Source organism: Callorhinus ursinus, unplaced genomic scaffold (genome assembly GCF_003265705.2).
Source record: "Callorhinus ursinus isolate GAN/ISIS: 27379988/994484 unplaced genomic scaffold, GSC_fseal_2.0 scaffold3, whole genome shotgun sequence".
NCBI classification, from domain to species: domain Eukaryota; kingdom Metazoa; phylum Chordata; class Mammalia; order Carnivora; family Otariidae; genus Callorhinus; species Callorhinus ursinus.
In genome coordinates this window covers 23721164-23740666 of record NW_027397065.1, presented here as the reverse complement: position 1 = coordinate 23740666, position 19503 = coordinate 23721164, and the positions used below count along the sequence as shown (strand labels likewise).

General features: G+C 37.3%; 1 protein-coding gene across 5 annotated transcripts in view; it reads right to left on the bottom strand.

Moving 5' to 3' along the window:
• FER (FER tyrosine kinase) overlaps positions 1 to 19503 on the bottom strand; it is a 457408-nt gene that overhangs the window by 414243 nt on the left and 23662 nt on the right. For 4 of the 5 annotated variants that reach the window (XM_073888931.1, XM_073888926.1, XM_025866871.2 and 1 more), the window contains exon 2: positions 1357 to 1502. The exons of the other annotated variant lie outside the window; for it this stretch is intronic. The gene's annotated coding sequence lies outside the window, so the exon portion shown is untranslated. The remainder of the gene's footprint in view (positions 1 to 1356; positions 1503 to 19503) is intronic. 5 annotated transcript variants of the gene reach the window in all.

The following is a 19503-nucleotide window of genomic DNA, read 5'->3' as shown; positions in this document are numbered from 1 at the left end:
GCCGAAGGCAGCCGCTTAACGACTGAGCCGCCAGGCACCCAGAGCCCCGCCCTTCCGTAACCTCTTCTTGCCCATCTCTGCCTCTCTCACTAAGTCAGCCACACTGGGGTTTTTTCTGTTCCTCAAACTCACCAAGCTTTCCTGCTCCAAAGTCCTTGTACCCACTATTCCTTCTTTCCCTCTACCGCCTCCAGCTTTATTAAGGTATTACTGACATATAACATGTGTAAGTTTTAAGGTGTACAATGTGATGACTGGATCTATGCATACATTACAAAATGATTACCCCGGTAAGGTTAGCTAACATCTCCATCTCTTCATGTAATTATAATTGTGTGTGTGGGAACATGGTGATAACATTTCAGATCTACTTTCTTAACAAATTTTAAGTACATAATACAGTATTGTTAATTATAGTCACCAAGTTGTGCATCAGATCCCCAGACCTTATTTATCTTACAGCTGAGAGTTTGTACCATTTAACCAGCATCTCCCCATCTCCCCTACTCCTCAGCTCCACCATTCGACTATTTCTAGGAGTTGGGCTTTTTAAGATTTCACATATGAGTAAGAACATATAGTATTTGTCTTTCTCTGACTTATTTCACTCCACTATTCCTTCTAATGAGAATGCTTTCCCCACCAAAAACACCACACACACATACCACCTACTCCTGAAATAGCTCCTTCTCATATATAAGTTCATCTTAAATATCAACTCCTTTTGTGACCACCCTATCTAAAGTAGCTCCTATCTCATTATCTCTAAATTATCTGCTTTTTTGCTTTCCTTCAAAAAAGTTTATTACAATTCATCATTATTTTGTCAGTTTATTTTTAAACCTGTCCCCCCACTTTAAAATACAGCTATAAGGATGGAATATCCAGCTCACTCATCATCATATCCCCAGAAGCAGCAAACTGTCCGATATGTAATAGAAGCCTATCAATGTACAGCAAACAACGAATGAAATAGTAAATGAATATATGACTATACTAAACAAATGCTATTAATGGAAATACAGAAACTAGAAGAGGAGTGACTGAGAAGAAAATAAGATATACTCAGTTTGGTGCCATGTGGTTGAAAATACAGGACTAGTGGACACACAGGCTGGAAAGGGTTATGGATTGGAATTCTGCTGAGTGTAAATGCTAGCTGAAAAAAACAATAATTACATCGCAAATGAGACAGAATTCAGCAGGATAAATGACAAGCAAAAATACATAAAACAAATATGGAATGATTGTGTAGGTAAAATAATCTAACATGAACACTACAAAATCAAGAGAAGTCAAAACTGTTTCACAGTTTCAGTTTTTAGTAATTCACTAAGAAGAGTAAAGTAATCCTACCTTACTACTATTCATTGCTGGTCATATCTCAGCTAAAGTAGCAGGTCCATGTTGAAGGATTACACATTAGGGATGAGGAAGACACTTGAGAAAATGTGCAGTAAAGTCTCACTGGAATGACCACAGGTCTGGCCAGAAAACATGAGCTGCAAGAAGAAATTCAAGGAGTCAGAAACGTTAACGACAGAGAAAAAGTAAAAATGCGCACATGGAGTATAGTAGGCTACTGTTGGAAATTAACTGTGACAGTGCATCAGAGTCCCCACATTAAGAACAAGAATGCTATATTTACCTAACTTTTCCATCCCCTGCTTACTCTCTCCCATTTCTTTCCACAACTTTCTCGATGTGTAACGCATCTTAGCTTCTCCCCTAATCTATTCCGTTTTGAATAGGTAATTCATGTTTTTCTCCATTTTCATAGCATAAAAATCATTTTGAGCTTGAAGCACATCAAAAGAAGCAAGTACATTTGTTAAAATATTATTACAGCCTAAAGAAGTAATTAACTATGTAAGAAAAACTCTCAAAAGGCTGGTAAGGTTTGGGAAAGATTCTCCCAGCATACACGCATTTTCTTTAATACGCCTTAGCATGCCAAAGCCTGACTCCTCTGTCGGCTGTTCTCTCAATTCGTGTCACTAGGAGAATTTCTAAGGTGCTTCTTGGTCACTGGCTCTCTTCTTCATCACTGATGTCAACATATGTCGTTTACAGCTCTGTCACCAGGCCTCATTTTCTGCCTCAGGGCCTTGTATTTCTAATCCCGACTTCTTGGTTATAAGAATGTTTGCTTATTCTGTTTCCTGTCATTTCTGCCACTTCACTGACTTTCACAATAATCAGAGGACATTTCATGGGGGTTACCAATAAGATTACTCCTTCCCTCTGTCAGGAAATTGGCCAAAGTATGTAAGGAATATCTTCCAAGTCTCCCACTCTTCTAAGCTTTTTACTCATTTCCAAAAAGATTCCTTCTTGGCCCCCCAAATAAGTATGTGTTCTCCTGTAGATTTGGCAAGGTTCCCAAAGCTAGAACTGGTGGGAAATCTAATCTACATATAATAAGAGTATTATTACATCCCTCTTCTTCCATTAAACTGTGACATGATTTGAGAACAGGGATTATCATCTTACTATAGCCAGCATCCTACACAATCTCTGAAACATTGTAGCCACCAAACAAGTGAGTACCGAATGAACGAAATTCCAAGGTAAATTATGGCTTTCCCTGACTTGTACACTTCGGTGTAAAGTAGGACTTTAACAAGAGTTTTTACATCAAATGGTAAAATTCATGACTTTAAATGATACTTAAATATGAAAATTTTAATCATGCTGCTGTCAATAGCTTCAGTTAAGCCCCTTAGATATAATACAGTAAACAGTGTTACTTATAAAGATTTCCAAAGAACTAAATGTATGAGTGTGTACAAAAATGTACATATTACATATGTTATCAAATTCCACTCCAGAGACAGACCCCAAAATTACTGAACTATCCATTTAATTTGAAATTTTTTAGCCACTTCTCTATCAGCAAGGTCAGCTGAGAATACCTAGAATTTCACATTCTGGTCTTTCACTGTGATATAGAAACAGTTATTTTCAAAGACCTAAGAACAAGAAAGATAACTATTCAACTAAGATTTCATGCCCAACATTGAGCAGTGCAGTGTCAAGGGTCTTGCTCAAGGAAGCTAGTCAAAGCACCCATCTGTTATTTGTCACTCTCCAACACAACTTGTTTCTGTAATTTTTATTTTTCAATGAAAAAACCCTATTTTCCATATGATACTGAAATAGTTTGGGTTAAAAATAAGTAACAACTTCCTTGGTGACATTTCTAAATGGAACATTTACTTCATCAAACTAATATAAACCATTCAATAAAAACTATATTCCTTATGTTACGTCAAAGATACAATCATCCTCATCAGAACTCAGCAAAGATTCCTATAGACAAGTTGAAAATGCACAGTAACTACTTTTTAGTGCACCTTAATCTTCCCCACCAACTTCCAACCACATAGGCTACCATCTTTAACTCACAATCAGTAAAAATATAGTTCCTATTCCTTAACTATGCTTCTCTTCATGAGGTAAGAGGTGTGCCTAGGGTGCCAAATTCATGGAGACATTCACTCTCAGGGTCATACCCTGTAGCTGCACGACCCTGAAAGCCAGTCTTATGTGTCTTAGGCATCTCCCTTGCCTCTCATGCTCATGGTGCATACTTCTTTCTCACTTCTACCCCTCCTACTTCTCTAATAAGTAACACCCATTGTGATTAACCAAAATTTAATTCTGGTAAGCCAAATATCTAAAATGAAGCGATATATTTAAATATAATTTTACATCCATTTAAAATCATGTTTTCACAAAAAATTTCTTGTTTGTGATGTGATTTTGGATGAAAAATAGATGAGGTAGTAATACCTACATATATATATATATTAAATGACAAGATTGTAAGTTGGGGTTTTTTTTTAACCAGTTTGGGTTGCATGTACATACAAGTGACAGAGCTGTGTTGTATTTTACTCCCCTTCTTTTGGTAGCAGCACCTCAATTTTCTTCTGTTGAACTACCATTCTCTTATTTTGAATCCATGTAGTTTGAGTGACACTAATCATTCCCACTCTCAGGTTCCTGAAATAAGCACAAAGTTCCTAGAATAGGTACATAACCCAGGCCTGGACAAGCAGCATATTTCCTTCCCCAAGCAGTAGTTCAGGAATGGGTATGTGATCCAATTGGACAACTAAAACTCAATCCCAAAATTTTTGCCAGAACTAATTAGGAAGTTCTCTTTTGGCTGAGGTTGCTAAACTGAAAGAACATGGTAGGCACCAACTTGTCAGAGAGCCAACCCAGAGAAAACAAAAGCCAAGAGATGGAAAGAGAAATGAAAACTCTGAAAATATTTTGCCTAATTAGCTCAAAATATTTGAGCTAATCACACCTGAGTTCAGGTGTGAATAGATGTAGCTGCTAGAATTTTAGAATTGCTGTTGAGAAACAATTCTCTCTGGATTTCCCATGTTCCTGCACAATCAGAGGCTTCTGAGCAAAAGGTACTATAAGAATAATTGCATAATATCCAGCCTTGGAAGCTAGAGAGTGTGTCTCCCTAAAGACAGAGACCTCCAATGAGCTTTGGCGAAATAAAGCCCTCTCCCTACCTCCCCTGGAAGATATTTACCTAATATTCCTTTTTTTCTCATATTTCTTATGTTACTTTATGTATTTTTTCTTATATTTACTTGTATTCTAGAGCATTAAATCTAAAGACACTTTCCCATTCTCCTCTGGAGAGATTTGCTTAATGAATAATCTCTCTCCCTCTGCAGGGTAATTTCAGTTCCACAACTGTTTCAGACTTAATAGTTACATGTGGCAATAAATTACTTTTTTTAATTAATTCATTCAACAAATATTTGCTGAGAGCCTACTAAGCTATGTACCATGCACTTTCCTACAAAACATCTCAGACAAAAATTCCTCCCTCATGGAGATTGTATTCTACAGAGGAAACAAAACACAAAACAAATACATAAAATATATAGTATAAAATCCTGGTAAGTGTTACAAAGAAAAAGCAGGAAGAAGGCCTGGGTCCATTGGTTAAGCGTCCCACCCTTGGTTTTGGCTCAGGTCATGATCTTAGCGTCCTGAGATAGAGTCCCACACGTCAGGCTCCACGTTCAGTGCAAAGTCTGCTTGAGACTCTCTCTCTTTCTGCCCCTACCCCCGCCCCCACACTCTTTCTCTTTCTCTCTCTAAAATAAATGAATAAATCTGAAAAAAAAAAAGAAAAGAAAAGAAAATGGCATCCAAGATGGTAGAGGAGTAGGAGGCCTGTTTTGTCTGGTCCCAAGAATTCAGCTAGATCTATCAAGTCATTCTGTAGTCAAATGCTCTACCACTGAGCTATACCCCCTATCAGTTCATTCTGAACACCTGCGAACTCAACCAGAGATAAAAGGATAGTTACAACTCTACAAACAGAAAAGCGACCACTTTCTGCAAGGTAGGAGGTGCGGAGAAGTGAATCTGAGGCAATATATTGGAAGATAAACGGGGGTGGGAGCCTCCCTAAGCCGGCTACTGGAAAGTAATACAGCAGCAGAGCACAAAATCAGAACCTTTTAGAAGTCGGCTGCAGTGAGGGCTGTCCCTGCCTGAAAGGCGCTCAGGTGGTGAAGTGGGGTGGAATCCTAGGTGAGACAGTGTGGTTTCAGGACCCTCAGGGTCACAAGGAGACCAGGAGTACGTGAGTGCAGCAGAGCTCCCAGGCATCAGAGCAGGGAAGCTGGCTGCCATCTCCGAACCCAGGAGTCAGCTCTCAGCTCTGGATTGCCATAAACCGGGAACCACAGCCGCAGGGTCAGATGATTGCTCTCCAAGCAGGGACCCAGCAAGCAGCAGAACCATGGAGAGACCCCCTTCTCTCCCCACGCAGGAGCGACACAGATGCACGCTAAAGGAGTCTGCAGGGTTTGAAGAATCAAAGTGGTGGGGTCACGAGGCTGAGACAGAAATGCTGGGTCAAGGGCTGGGTGAGCACAGAGCACAGAGGGAGACCATGGAGACAGGAATGATTGACTGCTTTTCCCTGGAGCTCTCAGCTCAGGGCTGGAGATTAGGAGGCTGCCATTTTCATTCTCATCCTCTAAAGCTGCGCAGAAAGCCTTTAGGAAACAAAAGCCACTTAGGGCAATCCAAAGTCACTTACACTTAGCCTGGCCCCCTGGGAATGGGGGTGCAATTCCACCAGGGGCAAAGACACCTGAGAATCAGTGCAACAGGCCCTCCCCCAGAAGACTGGCAAGAACATATGGCTAAGACCAAGTTTACCCATCACACAGAACTGCAAAACTCCAGTGCTAGGGGAAAATAGTATTAGAATTCATGGTTTTTTTCTCATGGTTCTTTAGTCTTTCATTTTTTTTTTCGCTTTTTCAACCAATATCTTATTTTATCAACTCTAAGTCTTTTTTAACTTTCATTTTTACAGTTACATTCTATCCTTTCATTGTATTTAGTTTTTTTCTTTTGTTTTTTTTTAAGATTTTATTTATTTACTTGACACAGAAAGAGAGAGGGAGAGAGCAGCACAAGCAGGGGGAGCAGCAGAGGGAGAGGGAGAAGCAGGCTTTCCGCTGAGCAGGGAGCCCGATGTGGGGCTCGATCCCAGGACCCCGGGATCATGACCCGAGCCGAAAGCAGCCGCTTAACCAACTGAGCCACCCAGGCGCCCCTAATTTTGTTTTTTTATATATATGGGCTTTTTTCCTTTACAATTTTGTGATGTAGTTTCTTCTAACAACCTGACCAAAATACACCAAGAATCTAGTGTATTGCTTCTGTTCTCTTCACCTATTTATATTCTTTTTTGTCTTTTCATTTTTACAGTTACATTCTATCCTTTCATTGTATTTAATTTTATTTTTGTACATATATAAGTTTTTCTTTCTTTATTATTTTGGGATCTAGTTTTCTAACAAACAGACCAAAATACACACAGGATCCAGTGTATTGCACTGTTCTGTTCACCTGATTATATTCTCTTTTTTTTTTTTTTTTTAATGTTTTTCAGTTTCAAGTCTCTTCTGATTTGTTTAGTGTATATTTCTCTGGGGCCATTTTAGTATTTTGTTCTTCATTCATCTATTCTTCTCTGGACAGAATGACAAGATGGAAAAACTCCCCTCAAAAAAGAGAACAAGAGGGCACCTGGGTGGCTCAGTTGGTTAAGCGGCTGCCTTCAGCTCAGGTCATGATCCTGGAGTCCCTGGATCAAGTCTCGCATCGGGCTCCCTGCTCGGCGGGGAGTCGGCTTCTACCTCTGACCCTCCCCCCGTCATGTGCCCTCTCTCTCATTCTCTCTCTCTCAAATAAATAGATAAAATCTTTAAAAAAAAAAAAAAAAAGAAAACAAGAGGCAGTACTGACTGGCCAGGGACCTAATCAGTATGGATATAAGTAAAATGCTGGAATTAGAATACAGAATAACGATTATAAAGATACTAGCTGAGCAGGGGTGCCTGGATGGCTCAGTCGGTTAAGTGTCTGCCTTCAGCTCAGGTCATGATCCCAGGGTCCTGGGATCGAGCCCCACATCAGGCTCCCTGCCCAGTGGGGAGCCTTCTTCTCCCTCTCCCTCTGCCCCTCCCCCTGCTTGCGCGCTCTCTCTCTCTTTCACTCACTTGCTCTCTATCTCAAATAAATAAAATCTTTCAAGAAAAAAAAGATACTAGCTGGGCTTGAAAAAAGAATAGAAGACACCAGAGAATCCTTTTCAGGAGGAATAAAAGAACTAAAATCTAATCAAGTTGAAATAAAAAAGGCTATCAATGAGATGCAATAAAAAAGGGAGGCTCTAATTGCTAGGATAAATGAGGCAGAAGAGAGAATTAGTGATATAGAAGATAAAATGATGGAAAATAAGGAAGCTGAAAAAAAGAGAGATAAACAACTACTGGATCATGAGGAGAGAATCTGAGAGATTAAGTGATATCATAAAGCAAAATATTAGAATAACTGGAATCCCAGAAGAAGAGAAAAGAAAGGGGGAGGGGCAGAAGGTATAATGGAGCATATTATAGCTGAGAACTTCTCTAATCTGGGAAAGGAAACAGGCATTCAAGTCCAGGAAGCACTGAGAACCCCCCTCAAAATCAATAAAAATAGGTCAACATCTCAAAATATAATAGGGAAAAATAAAACAAGACGAAATCAGAGAGGGAGACAAACCATAAGAGACTCTTAATCATAGGAAACAAACTGAGGGTTGCTGGAGGGAGGGAGGAAGGGTATGGGGTAACTGGGTGATGGACATTAAGGAGGGTGCATGATGTAATGAGAGTGATGTATTCTGAGACTGATGAATCACTGAACTCTAACTGTGAAACTAATAATGCACCATATGTTAATTAACTGAACTTAAAGTTTAAAAAAAATAATAAATTTTAAAAAGAGAAAAGACAAAGCAGAAAAAGGTAACAAGAAGTATGAGAAAGGTAGGCAATTACAAACTGATGTTAATTGATCAAAGACTTAGAACATGGTATTTGAGCCAGGACCTAAGGGAGATAACAAAGGAAATCATATGGATATCTGGATAAGAGCACCAGGGTAACAGTAAGTGTGAAGCACTTATTTAAGGACAAGTAAGGAGGCCTGCATGATAGAAACAATAGAAAACTCTTTGAGTTCAGAGAAAGATCTTGCATGAGGGAGGAAGAGCAGGACCACAAAAACTAGCTCATTATGAGGTCTTGAACTTCTACTCTGAGTTACATGGGAAGCCACCGCAAGATTCTGAGGAAAGAAATTATCTCTTGCTTTTTAAAAGGATGACACTAATATTCTGAGGCTAATTTCCTGAGAGCCAAAGTAGTAGCAGGGAGCCTTGTTAGGAGCTAAACAGAAGAGAGGACAGATGGTGTTGAACCAGAGTGAACCCCAAACAGAGGTGGTGAGAACTCGGTCAGATTTCATATATATTTTGAAGCCAACAAAATATGCTGAATTATTGTGTGGTAGAAATAAAAGAAAAAGAGTCAAGGATAACTTCAAGGTTTGGGGTCTGATCAAAAACAAGGATGGAGGTGCCACTTACAGATACGGGAAGGATTAATTTTTTTAACTAGGTTTCTACCACTACAGTCTAAAAGAAGCCTGACAAATATAAAATTTATGCCAGAAATCAGGCAATAAAAGTTACATCCCTATAAGGTGGAACTGAGTCAATAGTAGAAAGTGGAGGGTATTTGGTATCCCTCTATTGTAGGATGAGAAGTCAGCAATCCTTAATAGGCAAAGCAGCTAGTAAACTACCACCTCTTGTAAATTGGACTATGTGCCTACCAAGGATGGAATTACAGGATATTTATTAAAAAATGTTAGGATGTTGGTATATTGTCAACTATGCAGCAGTCTTCAGTAAGTTCATTCAAAAAAGAAGCACACTTTGAGTGAAGTCCTTTTTTTTTTTTTAGATTTTATTTATTTATTTGAGAGACAGAGAGAGTACAAGCAGGGGAAGCAGCAGAGGGAGAGGGAGAAGCAGGCTCCCTGCTAAGCAAGGAGCCTGCCGCCGCCGCCATGGAGCTTGATCCCAGGACACCGGGATCGTGACCCAAGCTGAAGGCAGACGCTTAACCAGCTGAGCCACTCAGGCCCCTCGAGTGAAGTCTTAATAAAAGAAAATCCTTTAAGTATTTCATTACAAATCCAAGATGGCTGATAATCGTGCAATTTATGGGGATGAAAATTAAATATCCCTAAAGTAAAATTAGAACATTTAACCACACAAAAACAAAATATGAGAGAAGCCTAATGCTCCAGGCTCATCCCCAAGCATCCTAGCAAAGAAGATATTTACCCATCATAAAGAACTATCCACAGGGTGCCTGGGTGGCTCAGTGGTTGAGCGTCTGACTCCTGGTTTCAGCTCAGGTCATGAGATCAAGCCTCGTGTCTGGCTCAGCACTCAGCAGTGGGTCTGCTTGAGATTCCCTTTCTCCCTCTCCCCCTGCCCCTCCCCCCACTCATGTTTTCTCTCTCTCTCTCTCTCTCTCTAAAATACATAATCTTTAAAAAAAAAAAAAAGAACTATCCACTGTGACACATCCTGGAAGTAGGGACAAATTAGCTCTGAGTTATTACCTAGAGAAGCTGCTCTCAATGGCTAGAAAGAGAAACCAACAAGAAAACTGAGAAACCTAGGATCTGCATGGTTTCTCAACCTCAGTACTACTGGCAAATTCTCTGTTGTAGGAGGCTGTCCTGTCCCTTGTAGGATGTTTAACAGTATTATTGGGTTCTACCTACACGATGCTAGCAACATCTACCTACTTCCCTGTCCCAGCCTCTCATTATGACAACAAAACTATCTCCACACGCTGCCAAATGTCCCCTGAGGTAAGAACTGCCCCATGATGTGGAACCACTGGGTTACAGTGATGGACAAATTGTTTAGAGGCATATCAGGCAATGATTTGATTCAAGAACTAGGATTCAGACTTTAGGTACTTGAGAGAAGTAGATCAAATGCAAATAAATAAAACACTAAATTTATAAAAGGCTGTATTGCCTAAGAAACTCCCAACCATTCCCAACAAAGATTTGTTACTGTTCAACCCCTAAGATAGCTCCTGGGACTCCAAAACCTCAAAACAGAAAGTGAGTTGTTGAGGAAATGCAGCCCCAGTACAACAATCTCTCAATGCTCATCTTGGCTATAACTAGGAGAAAAGAAAACAAAAAAGACCTTCCCAGGTGGTAGAACCAAAGAAAGCCATATTGGCTAATCAAAAATCTTCTTCCACTGCCAGGGCAAAGAGTCCTTGCCACACCTGCCCAATGAAATATGCACATGTCATGGAATGGAAAATCTCTGTGCGTTGTTTCTCCTTTTTCTCTTTTCTAATTGAGAGTTTTTATTATCTTTATGCTATTTTTCTTCTACCACTGAACACAGGCTTTATTACAATTAGTTATATTTATCATTTAAACTTAAGTTCCTAGACCCAAGGTTACCTATTCAAACAGAACTGAGAGAAATTACCCAGAGACCTTAGACTTAAAGTTAGATGCAGTATTTAAACGAGTCTTTGAGTTGCTTTCCTTCGCTGGGGGGCAGGTGGTAAATGCACTGGAAGTTGTTAAGTGAAAAATTTACATTAAGTCAGGTAAGGGCATTTTTTTCAAGGTTATATATGTGTGGAAGGACATGTATGCACATTGGAATCTCTTGGTTATGCTTGTCCAGCATCCACTGGTCACAGTGCAGTCTTTCTTTCAGTGACATCAGTCCACATGATTCAGACCATGTGACTGACAATACTTCCTCTTCCCAGTGCCAGCATGCAGTACCTGGATCCAGATGACCACAGACATCAAGGATGAAAACATGACCCAATTCATTCAATGAGATGTAATCCCGGGACTTATATTAAAACTATGGGTCAGAGAAACGTTTTTTATGTTGGGTCTGCTAAACTGGAAGATTGTAAGCCTAGAGCCATCAGAGGGCTCCACATGGAGAAAATCTACCTGAAAGTACCTGTAACACAAGAGAAAGCCACTGAGTATGTCATGAGACCATTGTTTGAACCTTTAAAACCATCTGCATTTGAAGAAGCACACCCCTGTTTGAGCGGCCTAAGCTAGTATGGGTTTGATCTCATGCAACTGAAGGAACTGAAAATTTTCATATTTATCATCAGTTATCAGATAAACTGATAGCTGATTTTCAAATGAAAAAAAAACTAAAGCTATAAGAGTTAAATTATTTGCCTAAATTTATACAACAAATTACTGGTACAGATTCAACCCTAGGTGGGTCTGGTTCTAATATGAATGCTCTTTCCATATATCATACTCTCTTTCAGGAAAACAGTCTGAAATTTCTCTTTATAATTATCTGGAGCCATAAGGTAAGTCCTTACATGGAGTGAGTATTCTATTAACATTTGTGGCATGACCAAGAAAGTATGAGTCATATGTCCTCCTGCTCTCTCTCCCACTCCTGTACAACCTACCTCGTATGTTACACGGAACATTTCTGAATTATTTTTATAATGTAGACCAACTTAAGGACATGTCTATTTCTTTACCACCTTCACCCTCCTCCAAAAACTGTATTACTATATAAAATAGCAAGTGTCTCTAAGCCAAGCCACTTCAATCCTAGAATGCCAGTTCCAGTCATAGGGTAAATCAAACCATAGGCTCCAAAGCACAAAAGAGAAATCAGAACCTTAGAAAGAACCCATTACCAAGGTCTAGCTACTCTTCTGTAATAATTAATTGTGAAAGTCAGAAGAAGATACCTATAAGTGTGGATACTGCTATTCAAGTTAATATTTTAAGATATTTGTAAGAACTACATCAACTTGCAAAAAGTAGCAGCTATTTATAAACAGTCAAATCTCTTTCAAGTATTATTAAGGGTGACAGAGAAGGGAAGTGAGACAGGATTTATGAATATAAGATCCCTGACATTTTCAAGAAATCTGTCTAAAACCATGAGAATTTTTGACAGAGCTGGAATACTCAGTAACAATGCTTCACAAGTCAACTTTTGTTTTCCTAGGAGGTGTGGTGGATTGATTCACAATCAGGTCAAAGACTCAGCTGGATTCAACATTCCATTTTTACACTTACTCAAAAATATCTACTTTCTGGCTAACATCTACCACTTTCTTAGACTACTTTTTCTTTATTTCTAGCAGCTGATTTTTTTTTTCAGGAAATTTTTTTTATAAAGAAAGAATGTTTCATCACTTGACAAAAGTTATAATATAGGACAACCTCAAACAGAAAATAAAGCCAAGACAAGACATAAACATTGGGCAGTTAGCTAGGGTCATGCATATATGAGGGTCTCACTTCCAATAACAATTATTTGGAGCAAAACTGCAAATATTTCAACATGACCTTTAGAATCTCTCCCAGATAGTTGAAACTGCTGTCAAATCCAGGACTGCTAATGGTTTATTATAGATATTTACCATTTGCATTTATTTCAGGTTTAGCAAATAAAAAAAAACTAAGTTCAAACCCCAGTTAACACTTTATAGCTGGGTCTTCTTGGATATAGGTTGTGACCTGACATTGGTTTCAGATCACAAAGAGAAAAAACAAGCTATCCAATTTACAGAGTTGTCAAGAAAATCAAAACAAATGCATAAAAAGTGTCTAACACTTTCAGCAGGCACCAAATATTAAAAGCCCCTCCCCCATAACAGTATCTGAATCCATGTAATTTACTCAAAAACTTTTACTGACAGAAAGTGTTTCTGCCTTGAAGTTTGAAATGTTCAAGAGGGGAGAAAAAAAGTAATACATACGAACAAATAATTATAACACAACATTATATTATTTATACATATATACACGTACTTGTATATATCAGTAAGAGAAAGAAATCAGTTCCGTGCTTTGTAAAAATTTTCTGTTATATATAAACCTGGATAACTATCCTACAGGGGCACCTGGGTGGCTCAATTGGTTAAGCATCTGCCTTCAGCTCAGGTCATGATCCTGGAGTCCTGGGATTGAGCCCCACATTGGGCTCCCTACTCAGCTGGGGGTCTATTTCTCCCTCTCCCTCTGCTCCTTCCTCCTGCTCATGCAGTCTCTCTCTCTCTCTCTCTCAAAAATAAATAAATAAAATTAAAAAAAAAAAGATCCTACACTTTGTCCAATGTAACTTTATAAATAATTGGAATAGTAATCCAACAAGTTGCCATTAATAATTATCTGAGACAACTGCATTGTTTAGATCCCTTTAATTACTTTACTATTGCCAATTTATTCAATACATAGAAAGCTAAAAGGCCTCACAAAGTGATGGTACTTAACCAGAATATATACACTTAGAGTAAATTTAGAATGGATATGAAATGTGGCAGTGACTGGATCTGCATCGTTGGTAAGACTACCATAAACCACAGATTCCACACTGAAAAAGAAAGGTGTTGCCTGAAAATGTTTCCTTTCCTCCTAGAAAATCTGAAAAACCTTAATGAAAGTTGAAATGATGGTTAACCTGTATAAGAAAGTATATAAAAAGCATGTGATTCTGAAGGAAATTTAGTTCAAGAGAAAGTGAGGACACTGTATAAACATTTTCATGAAGTAAGGGGTGGTACAGCGATTAGGGTAGATACTGATCCAGTTATTATCCAAACTGAATATTGGTAAGAGTCAAATGCATTTTCCTTTTTGTAACATGAAATTAACAAAAGAGCCCTAACCAACTAACAAGAGAAGCTGGGGAAGTCCTGCCAAGCTGAACACTCAAAGAGCAGAAAGGACACAAACTACAGAAGTGTTCAACTCCAAAGACAACATACCCAAGAAACAGCAGCAAGTGTTAGGCACTGCAGTGACCAAGAACTAACTCTTCATCTTTGTGACAATGCAGCAGCCTTTGTGATCAAATCAGAAATACTCTTGTTCTGCAAACCCCAGGACACAAGAGTCAAAAATAGGAACCTTTCCTGTAATATATACTAATGATGTAATGCAAAATTATCCAGACTTCATTTTAGAAGCAAAAAATTATTTAACAATAGAATTGTTAAGGGGGTCTGAAGGGATCACTTAAAATTTTTAATTAAATTTTACTGTATTTTATGGAGATAGTTGTATCCTAGATCCACAAAGCTTTGGAGAAAATACCACTTGTTAATGTTGAGGGGTCAATAAGCATAGGTTTTCTAAGTTTTCACCTCTATCTGTATATTATATATAAAACATCCATCCAGTATGACCTATTTAAAAGCACAGCAATGTAATTTCAAAGATACTTTTCTGAATGAACCAGTGTAAAGAGCATTTTTATACACTAAACACCTAGAATATAAATACTCTAGCATTAAGGGCTTCCCCTTCTCCTAAAACCATTTGTCCTGCAGTGCCTGGGTGGTTCAGTAGGTTAAGCATCTGCCTTTTACTCAGGTCATGATCTCAGAGTCCCTGGGATTGAGACTCCTGTTGGGCTCCCTGCTCAGCAGGATGTCTGCTTCTCCCTCTCCCTCTGCTGCTCCCCCTTCTTGTTCTGTCTCTCTCTCTCTCTTGCTGTCAAAAAAATAAATAAAATCTTTTAAAAAAGTAAATAAAACCATTTGTCCCACTACAGAAATACTTTTTCTGCAAGTAAAATAATTTATACCGGAAAACTTCAATATTTCTAGAACAATTCATATTATTTTATTTACAATAAAGACCATGGAGTTATGGCTCACATATTTTTAAATGTTCATTATCAGTTACTCTGATTTTTGAATGTAAGACTCTTCATTATCAGTTACATAAAATTAATACAGTAATCTTTTCTTCTGTAGCATTACAAGACAGACAAGTGAAGAGGCCTTTGTTTCAGGAAAATGTAGAAGTAACTTGGGTCTCAACACTAGTACTGTAAGGTGTGTCTCAAGGATTATCAACTACTAATAATAGTTATACACATTTTTAAATGACTTGCTTTCCCTGAGACATCAGAATAGATTCAAATTTATCCCCATAATGATGTCACTCTTAGTCATTTGCATTCTGATACGCTTTCTTGCATGGGGATTGGGTGAGATGGAATTACACATAGCATGCTCGGAAACTGCACATTAGAATATGTCACATATGTAAATATCTCGTACTTGAGTCAGAAAAAAATTGAGACTCACTGACTTAGATACAAAATTTTGTTTTATTGCCAGATAAGACATAAAAACTATGTGGTCCAACTCCTAACTCTTTATACAGTTCAGTGTGTGTTTCATGATACCCTGGTCCGTGCATTTAAATTATAAGTGAGTGCTTTTTAGGAATTAGAATCCTACACTTATAGAACACACATTTTGAAATGGGGATATTTATAAAATAATGGTCCCTAAAGAATAATCATACACATTAGTAGTAGCAGGAAAAGATTCACGTAAGAGTTTTAAGTACTATTACCCCTGAAAATAAAGTTTAAGTTTTAAACAGGTTAAGTAAATGCGGTTTAAGGAAGGGCGGAATATTAGAGATTTAAGAAAGTAACATTTAGCTTTTCTATACCACTTTTAAGAAAATATTTGTGGTTAAAATGAAAGGAATTTTGGGAAACCATCCACCAACAGATGATAATCTAAGGTGGAAGAAAAATAATTCAGGAATTCAGACAAACTAGACATATTTTGAGGTAAAAAGCATTTAAAGTGAATTTCCAATTATCCCTACTGAGACATAGCAATTGAAGAACTATAAAAGAGCAGCTAATAGGAGATAATACTAATTATTTCCTTTGTACAAATACAAATGTCATTTGATTTACTTAATGTACATTACTGAATATCCAAAGTCGAAAATTTGGGGACTTTTAGGATGGTAGAATAAACACAGAAATACTAGGAGAGAGAAAATTAAAGCTACCACATAGGGAACTGAATATGAAAGTTGAGAACTTCCTAAATTCAGACACTTTACCTAGATTGTCTCATTCTTCTTCATGACAACCTTGTGAGGCAATCTTATCATCCTCATTTTACAGATGAGGAAACTATGATTTAAAGAGATTACATAACTTGCCCAAGATCCCACAGATGAAAATTCTGATTTGTGACTGAAACCCAATTAGCTTAGCTCAAAAAGAAATGAATCTTCTTTCACTACACCCTGCAACCTGGCAAAAAAACACCTCTATTAAAAATTTTAGCATTTTAATTAAAACTGTCAAAAGGAGGAAATGATATCAAGCTTATAGTAAGTGATGATATACAGACTAAATATTAGTCATTGTTTGATAAGTATATATATTTAAGAAATAATTCCAAGTCATCCATGACATTTAATTTTATAAAACTAAATATCTAATATCCCCAAAATGGAGAAATCTGAAAATTCTTGTAGAAAGGCACTAAGTAAACTTCATCTGACCTAGATATTTTGAACACAAAGAAAAAACTTGAGAGGTCCCATATTTTGTCAGCCATACAGCAGTTTCACATGGGTAACTAGGATTATATTTATACTTATAATTAGAAGAAGTGGTAAATTGCTTGTCTGATTTCTTTTGTTCTGACTCTAATCTGTCCTCTATTTATTCTTTTCCATTTCTCCTCCAGATCTTGGCGCCCTCTTCTAAATTACAGTAACAAAGTTTCAAGTTCAGGAACTGCAAGTTTAGGTGCAGGTGCAGATATACTGCAATAAAGACCACAGTACTGCTATGATTGGTAGAGTGTTACAGACGAAACAAAAGTTTCAGTAATTTTCCAAAGTATTAACTATCATGGAATTATTGGTGACTTTTCTTCTCTTCTTTTGTTGTTGTTCTTGTTATTGTTTTAATATAAGCTCTACACCCAAATGTGGGGCTTGAACTCATAGCCCGGAGATCAAGAGTCCCATGCTCTACTGACTGAGCCAGCCAGGCACCCCATCTTCTCTATAGTCTATTTAGCTGATTTAACTTTTATAAAAAAAGATAAAAATAGTAAAGAAAGAAGAAAAGAGGGAGGGAGGCAGGTAAAAAAAAAAAACTGGGCCTTCAATTAAAAAATATTAAACATTGGGGCGCCTGGGTGGCTCAGTTGGTTAAGCGACTGCCTTCGGCTCGGGTCATGATCCTGGAGTCCCAGGATCGAGTCCCACATCGGGCTCCTTGCTCAGCAGGGAGTCTGCTTCTCCCTCTGACCCTCTTCCCTTTCATGCTCTCTATCTCTCTTTCTCTCTCTCTCAAATAAATAAATAAAATCTTTAAAAAAAAAAAAATTAAACATTTTATTCCTTTTGAAGTTCGACCTGCTTGTTCTTTTTAATCTCTCAGGTGGTGTGGTAAATTAACCATACATAAGCATGCCAAAGTCAAATGAGACATGGAGAAATAATATCAAGGCAATCTAAGATCTATAAATTCTGAGACATAGTTCTTAATTTCAATATTTAAGAAATTAGTTATATAAATGAGCTAAGAATGAAAAACAAATTTAGGGTATACTAAAACTGAAAAGCAGGATTCAAATACTTACAGAAGAATGCAGAAATTTCCTAAGTATGGAAAAATTACAAATATACACATATGTGAACTTATACCCATTTATTATTCTTTTATTATAAACTAAATTTCTGTGTTAAAACATTCTTTTAGCAACACCATGAAACAACACCCAAATAGTTATGAGTCCTATCAAAATACTGAGTTAAATGTTTCTAGATAATTACTTCATTTTCCATGAAATAGTTCTACTAAAACTTCCCATTTAGAGGCTTTCTTTTTCCATTACAAAAATATACTTATTCCAAAACAACATGCATAAGATTGATCCAACCTATTGTTTGTTACTGAAACACTGAATAATCGATAAATACTAATAATCAAAACAATGAATAATCAAAAAAGACAGTCCTTTAGACCTGTTTTCAAATTAAGATGCTCATTCAAAGATCAAGTATAAAACTATCATCTACTGTACAGGAGTCCAATTTTAAAACAAGCTTTTATTTGTATAACAAGTTCATTTGATTTCTTTTTTTTTTCTTATTACCAAAATGCAACTTACTCATCTGGGCCTTGATGTACAAACATGACTTCCTACTCACTCACAAGATTGCTTTGTAAGTCTCATGGAAATTAAATTACTATAGTTTTTATAAACATTATTTCCATCTGCAAAGAGAAATTAAGCTCTTACGATATTTTGGTATGTTATATATTCATGCTGGTTTTCAAACTTGATCATTTCAGTTCCCCTTTTCCTTTATATTTACTATCTGTAACAGCTATCCGGGAAATGTTATTGCTGTGTAGATGGTTGGGTAGTTACTGTACAATTCAACCTTACTTCATTGTTTGAAAATTTTCATAGATAGTAAAATAAAGGAGAAAATAAAATGGCAGCTTGGAAGTTCACAGACCAAAGTTATAACTATGTAATAGTTGAAGATGAAATGAAAGTGATTTGTCTACCAAAAGTGTGAATTCTTACTTCCAAACTACTGACATCAACCTTAGTGCAGAAGCTGCATTAACTGGTCCCTAATTTTACCTGGGATCTATTTAATGCTGCCTACCATTAGTGCAGAAGAGAAACAGATCTTGACCAAAGGCCATTCAGGGGAAAAGAAAAAAAAAAAAAAAAAAGGCAGGTAAAAGGTTTCCAAGTATGCCTACATACTCTCTTAATATAGTCTCAGTACCTTTGGAAGTATAGTTCCCTTGATTCAAGAGTACTAGCAAAAAAGATTACTGGATTACAAGGCTACATTCAGCCTTCCTTTGCATTCTGACAATGTGTGGTTCTTGAATATTTCTTTCTAAAGACTATACAGGTATACCGAGACTACAACACTACACTCTTGAAATAATTACATAATGCAAGGGGTTTTTTTTAATCCTATTCCCATTCCATAGGTTAAAAAGTGTTTTCTAGTCTTTTATCACTAAAATAGTTTTGGTTTTTTACTGGTTTTCCCGTAACACTTTTATACATAGTGACTCCACTGGGGAAATTGTTTTATTAACTTAGAATACCTGGAGAAAGAGGAAAATGGTACTACTGCACCTTTCGAGCAGTTAAATGTCAAAGTGACAGACCACTATGAATGTATGCAGCTTTTTTTTTTTTTTTAACCATTAGGGCGAACGAA